We start from the raw sequence: 12,083 nt of genomic DNA, 5'->3' as shown, positions 1-12,083 counted from the left end.
GTATCTTTCTTTATCGCTGGGATGACTCCTGCCTCTCTATGGTGGTGGGATCGGTGGGATCTCTCTTTATTGCTGGGATGACTCCTGCCTATCTATGGTGGTTGGATGGGTGGTATCTCTCTTTATCGCTGGGATGACTCCTGCCTCTCTATGGTGGTGGGATCGGTGGTATCTCTCTTTATCGCTGGGATGACTCCTGCCTCTCTATGGTGGTGGGATGGGTGGTATCTCTCTTTATTGCTGGGATGACTCCTGCCTCTCTATGGTGGTGGGATGGGTGGTATCTCTCTTTATTGTTAGGATGACTCCTGCCTCTCTATGGTGGTGGGATGGGTGGTATCTCTCTTTATTGCTGGGATGACTCCTGCCTCTCTATGGTGGTGGGATGGGTGGTATCTCTCTTTATTGTTAGGATGACTCCTGCCTATCTATGGTGGTGGGATGGGTGGTATCTCTCTTTATCGCTGGGATGACTCCTGGCCCTCTATGGTGGTGGGATCGGTGGTATCTCTCTTTATTGCTGGGATGACTCCTGCCTCTCTATGGTGGTGGGATGGGTGGTATCTCCCTTTATCGTTGGGATGACTCCTGCCTCTCTATGGTGGTGGGATGGGTGGTATCTCCCTTTATCGTTGGGATGACTCCTGCCTCTCTATGGTGGTGGGATGGGTGGTATCTCTCTTTATCGTTGGGATGACTCCTGCCTCTCTATGGTGGTGGGATGGGTGGTATCTCCCTTTATCGTTGGGATGACTCCTGCCTCTCTATGGTGGTGGGATGGGTGGTATCTCCCTTTATCGTTGGGATGACTCCTGCCTCTCTATGGTGGTGGGATCGGTGGTATCTCTCTTTATCGTTGGGATGACTCCTGCCTATCTATGGTGGTGGGATGGGTGGTATCTCTCTTTATCGTTGGGATGACTCCTGCCTATCTATGGTGGTTGGATGGGTGGTATCTCTCTATCATTTAGATAACTCCTCACTCTCTCTATGGTGGTGGGATCGGTGGTATCTCTCTTATATCGCTGGGATTACTCCTGCCTTTCTACAGCAGTGGGAAGGTTGGTATCTATGTTTTCCTGTCCAGGCAGCAAATAGAAATGCAATAAGGAAGATTACACCCAAAGGATAAAGGTACTCATATCCTTTTAGCTTGCATGCAATATCATTTAAGATTAGGACTTGTCCCTCACAAAGCGGGTGCTGCAAAAGGTCCTAAAAAAAGTTTTCCTTTCCTTCCAGCTGTCCTCTTCAGGGGCGTATGAGATGATATGGAGCAAATTACATTATATAATACACGTTCTCCATGGTACGCACTTCTATTAAGCATCAAAGATGGTCCAGTTCTTAGGAGGGGTCCTGAACGCTGTTGCATTCATGTCCCGACCATTGTTTGATTACAAGCAGAGAGTGTGGGAAGCAGAAGGATACTGGGGGCGGGTCAGCGATGGCGCTCAATGTGAACCATCAGCGATGGCGCTCAACGTGAACCATCAGCGATGGCGCTCAATGTGAACCAGCAGCGATGGCGCTCAATGTGAACCAGCAGCGATGGCGCTCAACGTGAACCAGCAGCGATGGCGCTCAATGTGAACCAGCAGCGATGGCGCTCAATGTGAACCAGCAGCGATGGCGCTCAATGTGAACCATCAGCGATGGTGCTCAACGTGAACCAGCAGCGATGGTGCTCAAGGTGAACCAGCAGCGATGGCGCTCAATGTGAACCATCAGTGATGGCGCTCAATGTGAACCAGCAGCGATGGCGCTCAACGTGAACCAGCAGCGATGGCGCTCAACGTGAACCATCAGCGATGGCGCTCAATGTGAACCAGCAGCGATGGCGCTCAGCGTGAACCAGCAGCGATGGCGCTCAATGTGAACCATCAGCGATGGCGCTCAATGTGAACCAGCAGCGATGGCGCTCAGCGTGAACCAGCAGCGATGGCGCTCAATGTGAACCAGCAGCGATGGCGCTCAATGTGAACCAACAGCGATGGCGCTCAGCGTGAACCAGCAGCGATGGCGCTCAATGTGAACCATCAGCGATGGCGCTCAATGTGAACCAGCAGCGATGGCGCTCAGCGTGAACCATCAGCGATGGCGCTCAACGTGAACCATCAGCGATGGCGCTCAATGTGAACCAGCAGCGATGGCGCTCAGCGTGAACCAGCAGCGATGGCGCTCAACGTGAACCATCAGCGATGGCGCTCAATGTGAACCATCAGCGATGGCGCTCAATGTGAACCAGCAGCGATGGCGCTCAATGTGAACCAGCAGCGATGGCGCTCAATGTGAACCAGCAGCGATGGCGCTCAACGTGAACCATCAGCGATGGCGCTCAACGTGAACCAGCAGCGATGGCGCTCAACGTGAACCAGCAGCGATGGTGCTCAATGTGAACCAGCAGCGATGGCGCTCAACGTGAACCAGCAGCGATGGCGCTCAATGTGAACCATCAGCGATGGCGCTCAATGTGAACCATCAGCGATGGCGCTCAATGTGAACCATCAGCGATGGCGCTCAATGTGAACCAGCAGCGATGGCGCTCAACGTGAACTATCAGCGATGGCCCTCAATATGAACCAACAGCGATGGCGCTCAATGTGAACCAGCAGCGATGGCGCTCAATGTGAACCATCAGCGATGGCGCTCAATGTGAACCATCAGCGATGGCGCTCAATGTGAACCATCAGCGATGGCGCTCAATGTGAACCAGCAGCGATGGCGCTCAATGTGAACCATCAGCGATGGCGCTCAATGTGAACCATCAGCGATGGCGCTCAATGTGAACCAGCAGCGATGGCGCTCAATGTGAACCATCAGCGATGGCGCTCAATGTGAACCAGCAGCGATGGCGCTCAATGTGAACCAGCAGCGATGGCGCTCAATGTGAACCAACAGCGATGGCGCTCAATGTGAACCATCAGCGATGGCGCTCAATGTGAACCAGCAGCGATGGCGCTCAATGTGAACCATCAGCGATGGCGCTCAATGTGAACCAACAGCGATGGCGCTCAATGTGAACCAGCAGCGATGGCGCTCAATGTGAACCATCAGCGATGGCGCTCAATGTGAACCATCAGCGATGGCGCTCAATGTGAACCATCAGCGATGGTGCTCAATGTGAACCAGCAGCGATGGCGCTCAATGTGAACCATCAGCGATGGCGCTCAATGTGAACCATCAGCGATGGCGCTCAATGTGAACCAGCAGCGATGGCGCTCAATGTGAACCAACAGCGATGGCGCTCAATGTGAACCATCAGCGATGGCGCTCAATGTGAACCAGCAGCGATGGCGCTCAATGTGAACCATCAGCGATGGCGCTCAATGTGAACCAACAGCGATGGCGCTCAATGTGAACCATCAGCGATGGCGCTCAACGTGAACCAGCAGCGATGGCGCTCAATGTGAACCAGCAGCGATGGCGCTCAATGTGAACCAGCAGCGATGGCGCTCAATGTGAACCATCAGCGATGGCGCTCAACGTGAACCATCAGCGATGGCGCTCAATGTGAACCAGCAGCGATGGTGCTCAATGTGAACCAACAGCGATGGTGCTCAATGTGAACCAGCAGCGATGGCGCTCAATGTGAACCATCAGCGATGGTGCTCAATGTGAACCAACAGCGATGGCGCTCAATGTGAACCATCAGCGATGGCGCTCAATATGAACCAACAGCGATGGCGCTCAATATGAACCAACAGCGATGGTGCTCAATGTGGACCAACAAGAAACCGCATCTCTACGCTTGTAGTTTTACATTGGACTGCGTATTCTCCTCCCACGTTGTGTCCAACTAATGTTGCCGTTTTGTAGTAGGGGACCAATCAATCAGTTTGGCCTGCAAAAACGAAAACAAAAAACAGGGGCCTCTGATCCTTCCCTTTTTTAAATTAAATATTGGTGTATCTCTGTCCAAAACATCTAGTCAATACATGGATGTAGTGCAAATGTTCGAAAAATCATCTCGCCTCATTTCGGCGTTGCTAGACCGGGGAGTTCTGCGCTGCACAACAAACTTTTCAAAGGGAGAGAGATTCTAAGAAAAAGTTACTATTACTATTCTGTTGGTTCACACTTCTTCTCTCTGCTTTTCTTCTCCCCCTTCCACTTTGGTTCATTCTTTTCTGCTCAGTATCAATACGCCCATGAACAATTATGTTAAAATGTTGCCAAGATGCTGTTGCATTGTGAGAGGATTTTTAGACATCAATAAGTTTGAAAGGAGAGCACTGGGTTGAGTTAAAGAAATTATGGGAAGAGAGAGGAAATAATGGTAACTGCGCAGAATGCTGAGCTTTGCAAGCAGACTTACTAGCACTATAATAGATCTGATACAATTTGGCAACAGAGATTCAGTATTTTGCCCTTGGAGGTCTTGGAAGTTATCAATCCGCTATGTGGCTGTGTTGTTTAGCTCTTGAGGAGTAACTTAACTTGCTTTAGTGTTACCAGTCTGGATTCCCGTGAGGCAATGGGAAGTGGCGAGAAGACCTATAGTAGATACCGTAACGCTGTATTTAGTGCATGTTTGAACTCGGATTACTGTAAGAGCAGCATTGTTCAGGTGTTTAGAATATTACAGCCGTATGTATCTGTTTTTAATTTGTGTCTTCACAGATTTTTAGTAAAAACTTCCCATTTGCAAAGACATCCGGATGCATTGAGCATTATTTACATTATGTGAACAGCTGCGCTCCCATAGCTGTACTGTATGATTAACTCATTTATATGGGTTGTTTTTACCTTATTTGTATTATTTATTTGTATTCTTTCGCGTAGCATAATTTGCACATATTTTAATTCATTTAAAGGGCCAAAAAAAAACCTAAATTTACATTTTTAGATATGAACCATGAAGGTAAAATACATTTTTCAGGGTACCTGACATTCCACAGAAGGGGCTAGATTTACTAAGCTGCGGATTTAAAAAAGTGGGGATGTTGCCTATAGCAACCAATCAGATTCTAGCTTTCATTTATTTAGTACCTTCTACAAAATGACAGCTAGAATCTGATTGGTTGCTATAGGCAACATCCCCACTTTTTCAAACCCGCAGCTTAGTAAATCTAGCCCAAGGTCTTTTTAAAAGTAAAAGTCAGAAGTTAATGCGAGATTTCAAATGAATCGGAATTAAGCAACAAAAATAACACTTTGCACAATAATGATAATAGAATAGAATTAGATAAGTACAATGTAATTAAATGTAATATATTATGTTAAATAAAAAAAAATAAAAAAAAAGAATGAGGCATAAATTAATCTGTACTTTAATGTAAAAGACCTGCATTAATATTACCCTTGTTTACCTAAATACATCTTAACCATCTTACCAAATGAATAAAATACTTTGCAAATTAATACAACTCGACAAAATTAATACTAGTCTCCCTTTACATCTAATTAAAATACATTTTAAAAAATTACTATTACTACTATTAGTGTTACAGTTACTCAACCTGTGCTTTACATTACTCTCAGCAGTTTTATGTGTCTTACTTTTACTGCTTTTCATTTTTTTCCTAAGGTCACAGAAAAACGCTAGAGGCAAAACATATGAAAGATCAAAAACAGTGGCCATTTTGTTGAAGCCAGATTTCCACAAAAATGAGTCTTATAATGCAGATATAGTGTTATAGATTATAATGCAGGCATCAACTGAAAAATCATAATTCAACTGTGTGTGTATGATGGGGGTATTTGTGGGCAATGGAAAACCCCTGAAGTTTATCCCTGAAATAAATATCTTCCAAGTCATTGACAAAAGCTCCTCCCACATATTTTTTTTAATATGTTTTATTTTTTTAATATTTTTTTGCTGATTCTGAGGCCATATGGAAGCCTAGAGTTACTTTAATAACCAACTAAGAGGTTATCTCAATCAGCAATCCTGAGCCTACGGAAGTGTTAAGAGTGAGCCAGGTTGAGGACAGCTCCTGCAAAGTGCCAAAAAAGAAGATAGTGAAAGTACAATGGAGGCTTTAAAGGAGCACTATTGTCAAGTCTTCACGATGCAGTTCAATATATTTTGAACTATTTTATAGAATTGAACAAAAATAGGTATTGCTATGGCATGATATAAACAAACATATCTATCAAAAATACATAATTCTAGCTGGAATCTTTTTCTAACGCATTTAATTACGGTACCTATGGATCAATGTTGTATCGGAGGCATCGTTGCTTGATCAAAAGAGCCCAACAACATTGGTCAATGACTTGTTTTTATATAATTATTTCTAAGACGATTACCATAAAGGAACATAAAAGTTTATTTTCCGCAGAATTCAAGGCTGAAAGTGGAAGCCAAAATTATGTCAAATCTACTATAGAAATACAGCAGCCAGTAAGTGATGAGAAAGATGGACTAAAGGTAGTTTATGAAATTGCACAATATAACAAACTTTTCTATTTTCAATCATGCAGCTGGATATCTGCCTAGCACACTAAAAGATGGAGTCGACTTCGACCTTGGTGGAAAGACTGAAACCTCACTTCAAAGAACAACATGCACATTCACCTTAGGATCACCCACTTCATTCAGTTCAACTTTTCTGGTATCTTCTAAAATACTGCTAAGTTTAGTCATTTCCACTGTCTTTATTGCATGTTTCACTTTTGTGCGTTTGACTGTTACTATATAGGTCTAAATACATTTTGCGATAAAAGTGTACCTGGAAGGCTCAAAAGGTGGGCCACTGAAAGTATAAGATGACTCCTGGTTACTGGCCTCCTGAGTACCCATATAATCAAGTCCTGTAACTGGGAGGAAAATGTTGTGCTGTCCTCCACAAAACATTGAATGCCCTTCTAAATGCCCTTTTCCAGCCCTTTGGATCTCATTTAAAAAATTGTTTCCTGCAAAACTAAATCCTGTTTTTGCAAGTGGGTGCATAACAAGCACCTTGTTATGCACCCACTTGCAAAAACAGGATTTAGTTTCATGCACCTAGCCTCCACTCTGCAAGAAACGCTCTCAATTCAACAATCTCCACCCACCAGAAGATTGCAAATTTAGCTCCCAAGCTGATGCCCCCATCTTGACCCACAAATCCATGCCCTTCCATTGGACTTTGTCAGATCAAAACAGAAGAGTGAAGAATAAGGCTCTGATGGAAAAGCAGAGCCAGTGCTCGGACTTCAACAGACGAAACAAACAGACTTTTTTAAACAAAGATGTTTTTTAAACAAGGTTGTGGAGTAGTGTGTATGAAGTTCAAGTAGATATTTATTTTGTAAAAGTTGAGTTTGTCTCTATTTTTTACTTTACAGTTTAGGTATAATGAACATGGAACTTAGGGACCACTAATGAGGATGCTACGTGTGGTAGTGTCTTATTAACCAGATTCTCACTGACCTTCAGCGCTGGGCTGTTAGCCTCTAGGAGGGGGGGGGGAATCGCCTCCACCCATGTAAAAGAGCTGTCAAGCCCCGTAGCAGGTGGTCACTACAACTGCTTGTGGTTTCCCTGTTCTAGTAAAATCAGCAATGGCCATTTAGCGCTGGGACTAGTTATAGCACATGCAATGGGGAGCCAAGCTGTCCCTATTTAAAACAAAATAAAACAAAACAAGACAAGCCAGAGATAGTGCTGGGAGCACTGACAACCATCTTCTCCAAAACCTGGTCAAAATTTCACTAAGGGACCGTGTCACTCACCGGACCGTGAGTGCCTCTTCCCGGACATTTAGGAACCGTGGCCGTCCACCATCCTGAGGGTCTGCGCATGCGCAGCCCTTTTCTATACTTCAGTGTATACCCCTTTAACTCAATTGGCAGATCAGGCAACACTCCCTATATTAAGCACCTGTGGTCAACACCACGTTGCCTGATCTTGGAGTCTCATTCCTCATGAGTCTCTGAAGGTGTTCCTGTATTTCTCGTGTATTCAGCGCTGCTGATTCCTGTGGTTTCCAAACCACTTCTACTACTGTGGTTCCATACCACTTCTACCATCAACTGTATCATCATGACTGTTTGCTGATTCCTATCCGCTGCCTCCGTGCACTACAGTCTTCTAAACCACTTCTACGTTATTTTACATCTATGTGACTGTTTGCTCATTGCTATCCGCTGCCTCCGTGCACTCCAGCTTTTACTTCACTCACCTGCTTCTCATCTAGTCTGTTTGCTGATTCCTATCCGCTGCCTCCGTGCACTACAGTCTCATCTCATCTTTGCTGTGACTTCCTCGAGCCTGCCGCTTTCATTACCATCTGCTACACTTCGTGATCAACAGCTCCTGCCCTGCGCTGCACTCCTGTTTCCCATCGCTGTTGGTTCCTGTGGTTGCTACTGGTTACCTCCGTGTGCCGCTGAGTCCTGCTGCTGTGGTCAGCGCTATCCTCCATCTCCTGCTGATCCACTCTCCACGCCTTCACGTGTTCCACTGGTCTCTACCCTCCTGTCAGCATTTGATTTGTATCTCATCTACTACCCTCTGCTGGATCATCTCCATTCTCCTGGGTCTCCTATGAGTCCAGTTCCACGTGTTGCTGACTCCTGTGAATTCGTGTCCCTGTTGGTCTACTCACCTGTGCGCTGCACCTGCTAGACCGCTGCCTCACCTATCCAGGGACTTCCTATCCAGGCGGCCTCCCGCCGCTCAGGTACCGCTGCTATCCCATCTGACTGCTACTGCTGAACCACGGTATGCATACTTCTCATTGACTGTGCTGTGTATTGCATATCTTGCTGGACTGTGTTTGGTTCTCTCTGGAGTCTGCTATCCGCTGAGTCTATTGCCATCATTGACTGTGCTGTGTATTGCATATCTTGCTGGACTGTGTTTGGTTCTCTCTGGAGTCTGCTATCCGCTGAGTCTATTGCCATCATTGTCTGTGTTATAATTGTGCTGGACTACTTCAAGAGACTTTCTAGATTGCAGACCTGCTCAGTCATTTATATCTATATGTATATCTATATTGTGCATATTACTGTGGATCGTGTATAAGGTGCCTGTGTATATCCTGTGTTGCAGTCTTCCCCTGTGCACCTCCTCACATATATATTCAGTGGTACAACTTGCTGATGTCAGACCACTGATCCCTGTTTCCGGTATCACCTGTTCCATCATCCTCTCACATAGCAGTGGTACAACTTGCTGCCGCAGACCACTGACTACCCGGATACCTCCACTTGGATTCCATTCCTTCACTCAGACAGCGGTACAACTTGCTACCCGCAGACCGCTGACTCTCATCACCTCCTTGTTTCTGTTGGACATTCCTCCTCCCTATAGCAGTGGTACAACTTGCTATCGCAGACCACTGACTATCTTCACGTGTCCTTGTCCATACAGTTCCTTGTGTATTATTACCTCATTATTACCAGTGTTGCTAGTCATAGACTTTCCTGAGCATCTCATCGGCCATCATTTCATGTTCCGTGATCACCTAGCTACCAGAGTATTCGATTACCATCTACATTGCTCTGGTAAGCCTACCATCTGGTGATCCCTGGGTAAAGACTCCTAGTGCCCGTGACAGACCGTCTCCTATATGGATCTAAATGGGCAGAATGCAGCTCCAGACAGAGAATAGTTTTGGAAAAAAAACTTATTAGGGACTTATGCAATGGTAATTAAATACAAACGCCTCTGCTTCCTTTTTTTGTGTTTGCCAAAAATGAGTCTCTGGCTGTCTGCGTTGTTTAGATCAGAAAATACACAAGTGGGTCAGGGGGAATAAAATAACTTCCTCTGGCCAGGTTGTGATTTCAGATGGGACACAAATGCCACGGCGATGTCACAGGGGTGCTACGGACAGGGCCAGTGGTAAGCAAGGCAGGGGACTACTTGGTAATTATTTTGGCTTAAGGGTGGTTAGAAAAAATTATATAGACCCTAAGGGTGCCTCGAACTGAGAGTTTGGGGTCCACTGGTACATAAGGAAGAACCCTTCCTTATGTACCTCCTTAGTCATCGGGAGCACCTGTCTAATATCCATTATTTGTCCCCAAACCTTGTGTCTTTAATTCTTACCATTACCTTTGTATTGCTAGCTCTTGATTTCATTACTCTGAACTTCTCTGTTGAACAGATTTGTGGTATATAAATAAAATAGAATAATCATAATTATCACTTTGGATAAGATTTTGTTTAAATATGTACAACAAAAAGTGAATACAACAAGTTACTGAGTGATGCATTTTGTGTTCCATGGGTGTTATGCACTCCATCATAGAAGACTCTGAAGATGAGTCATGTGACACAAGTGGGCAGGGCCTGTTTATAGAGTACATAAGAAAGTCAGACTCACTTGGCACAAACGCATACGAAAAACTAAATAGGATGATTTGATGGCAAGCTGTCTGTGCAGATCCACATTTGTCATCTTATGCAATTAAAATAAATTGTGGAAGGCGAAAAACAGTCGACCTCTCCCCAGCAGCCAAAGAGATGACAGATTTAGTCTTACAGCCTCTGGGATAGGTCCAGAGATCATAGTAACACATTCTTAATGCTATTACTAAGGCTATCTTCCAGGCAAAAAATTATTTAGAATATTGTTACAATCCTTGAAAATGTGTGCAGGACCTCCTTTAATTAATAAGAGAAGGGAAGTAATGCTAAGTTTTCACACACAGACCTGTAAACTCTTAATCTAAGCCCACAGATGCTAAACATGCTTATATATCTGTGTTATCATCTGGATAGCAGCTGTGTATAATGAGACCTCAGGACCTGGAAGCTGTGTCTATAGTTAAACCAAACAACCGTGTCTCTCTGTCTGTCTACCCCACCCCTTAGATTGTACGCTCCTTTGAACAGGGTATTCTCTCCTCCTGTCTTCACCACTGTTAACTCTGCTCTCCAGCTACTTAGCCCTCCTCCTTGAGGACCCTCTTTCCCGCGTCCCCTCTCGCACCCTCCTCTCCCCTCTAGGGGTCTCCCTGTCATCCGTGCCTTCCCTCTTGGACTCCGTCGTTGGTGGACCTTCCCCTCTCCCCTCCTCCGCCCCTCTAGCGGTGCTTTGAGCTCACTGAGTTACTGTGATTATTGTTTACTGTACTGTGCTGTCTCACCTCGTATTGTAATCTCGTTTGTCCCTGTATGGCGCTACGGACACCTAGTGGTGCCCTATAAATAAAAATTAATAATAATAACTTTAACACTCCAGCTCTTGTGTAACTATAGCTCCCAAAAGCCTCCGTCAAGCAGAGGTAGAGTACTTGAAATAAGAGTATAGAAGTTGAGAAACTTTTTTTCATTTTTTTTTACTATATCTTACTGCATATTGTTGTTTTTTAGTGTTATGGCAATAAAGTTCTCTTTACAAAGATCAAATAAATACAAATTTTATTTTAAACATGGATCATGGGTGTTTACAGAGACAGGCGTGCTCAATGAGGGGTCACATACAGGCTTATAAAGGTTTCTCAATAAAGCTTATTAGATTGAAGATAAGACATTGGTTCCATACATCCGTTCTGTAAGGTATCAGCTGAAATGAAGTTTGCTAAAGCGGGTATTGGATCAATTACAAGGAATATTTCTGAATTTGTCGATTACCATCTCCAGCCAATTACGGTCAAGAACAAATTGTACCTGAGAGTGGAATGGAACAATAATATGATATTGGGGACTGCATGACTGCAGATGTTAGCTCGCTCTACACAATTATCATATATATATATATATATATATATATATATATATATATATATATATATACACATATATATATATAGATTATAGTGAATTTGAAGAACAACTTAAAAATCTGATAATGGAGAGTATAGCATTAATTTTGAACAACAAGTATTATTGCTTTAAGGGGCTGTTTTATATGCAGCATTTCGGCACAGCAATGGGCACCAGATTCGCCCCAATTTATGCAAATTTATTTATGGCATTTTGAGAGAAACAACAAGTATGGAGTGGCCATCCAGACGGGGTGAATCTGGTATCCTGGTATCGATATATAGACGGCATCTGTTTATATGGAAGGGTCCTAAAGAATCTTTGGAACTATTTTGTGGATATCTAAATAACAATCTTTTTCAATATTTCCCTGGTTTTCGATGTTAGTACTATACAAGTCAACTTTTTAGATCTAACCGTATATATTGAAAATGGG

This window comes from Mixophyes fleayi, chromosome 5, assembly GCF_038048845.1.
Source record: "Mixophyes fleayi isolate aMixFle1 chromosome 5, aMixFle1.hap1, whole genome shotgun sequence".
Lineage (NCBI taxonomy): Eukaryota > Metazoa > Chordata > Amphibia > Anura > Limnodynastidae > Mixophyes > Mixophyes fleayi.
The sequence above is the reverse complement of the archived record's forward strand: the minus strand, read 5'-3'. Positions refer to the sequence as shown.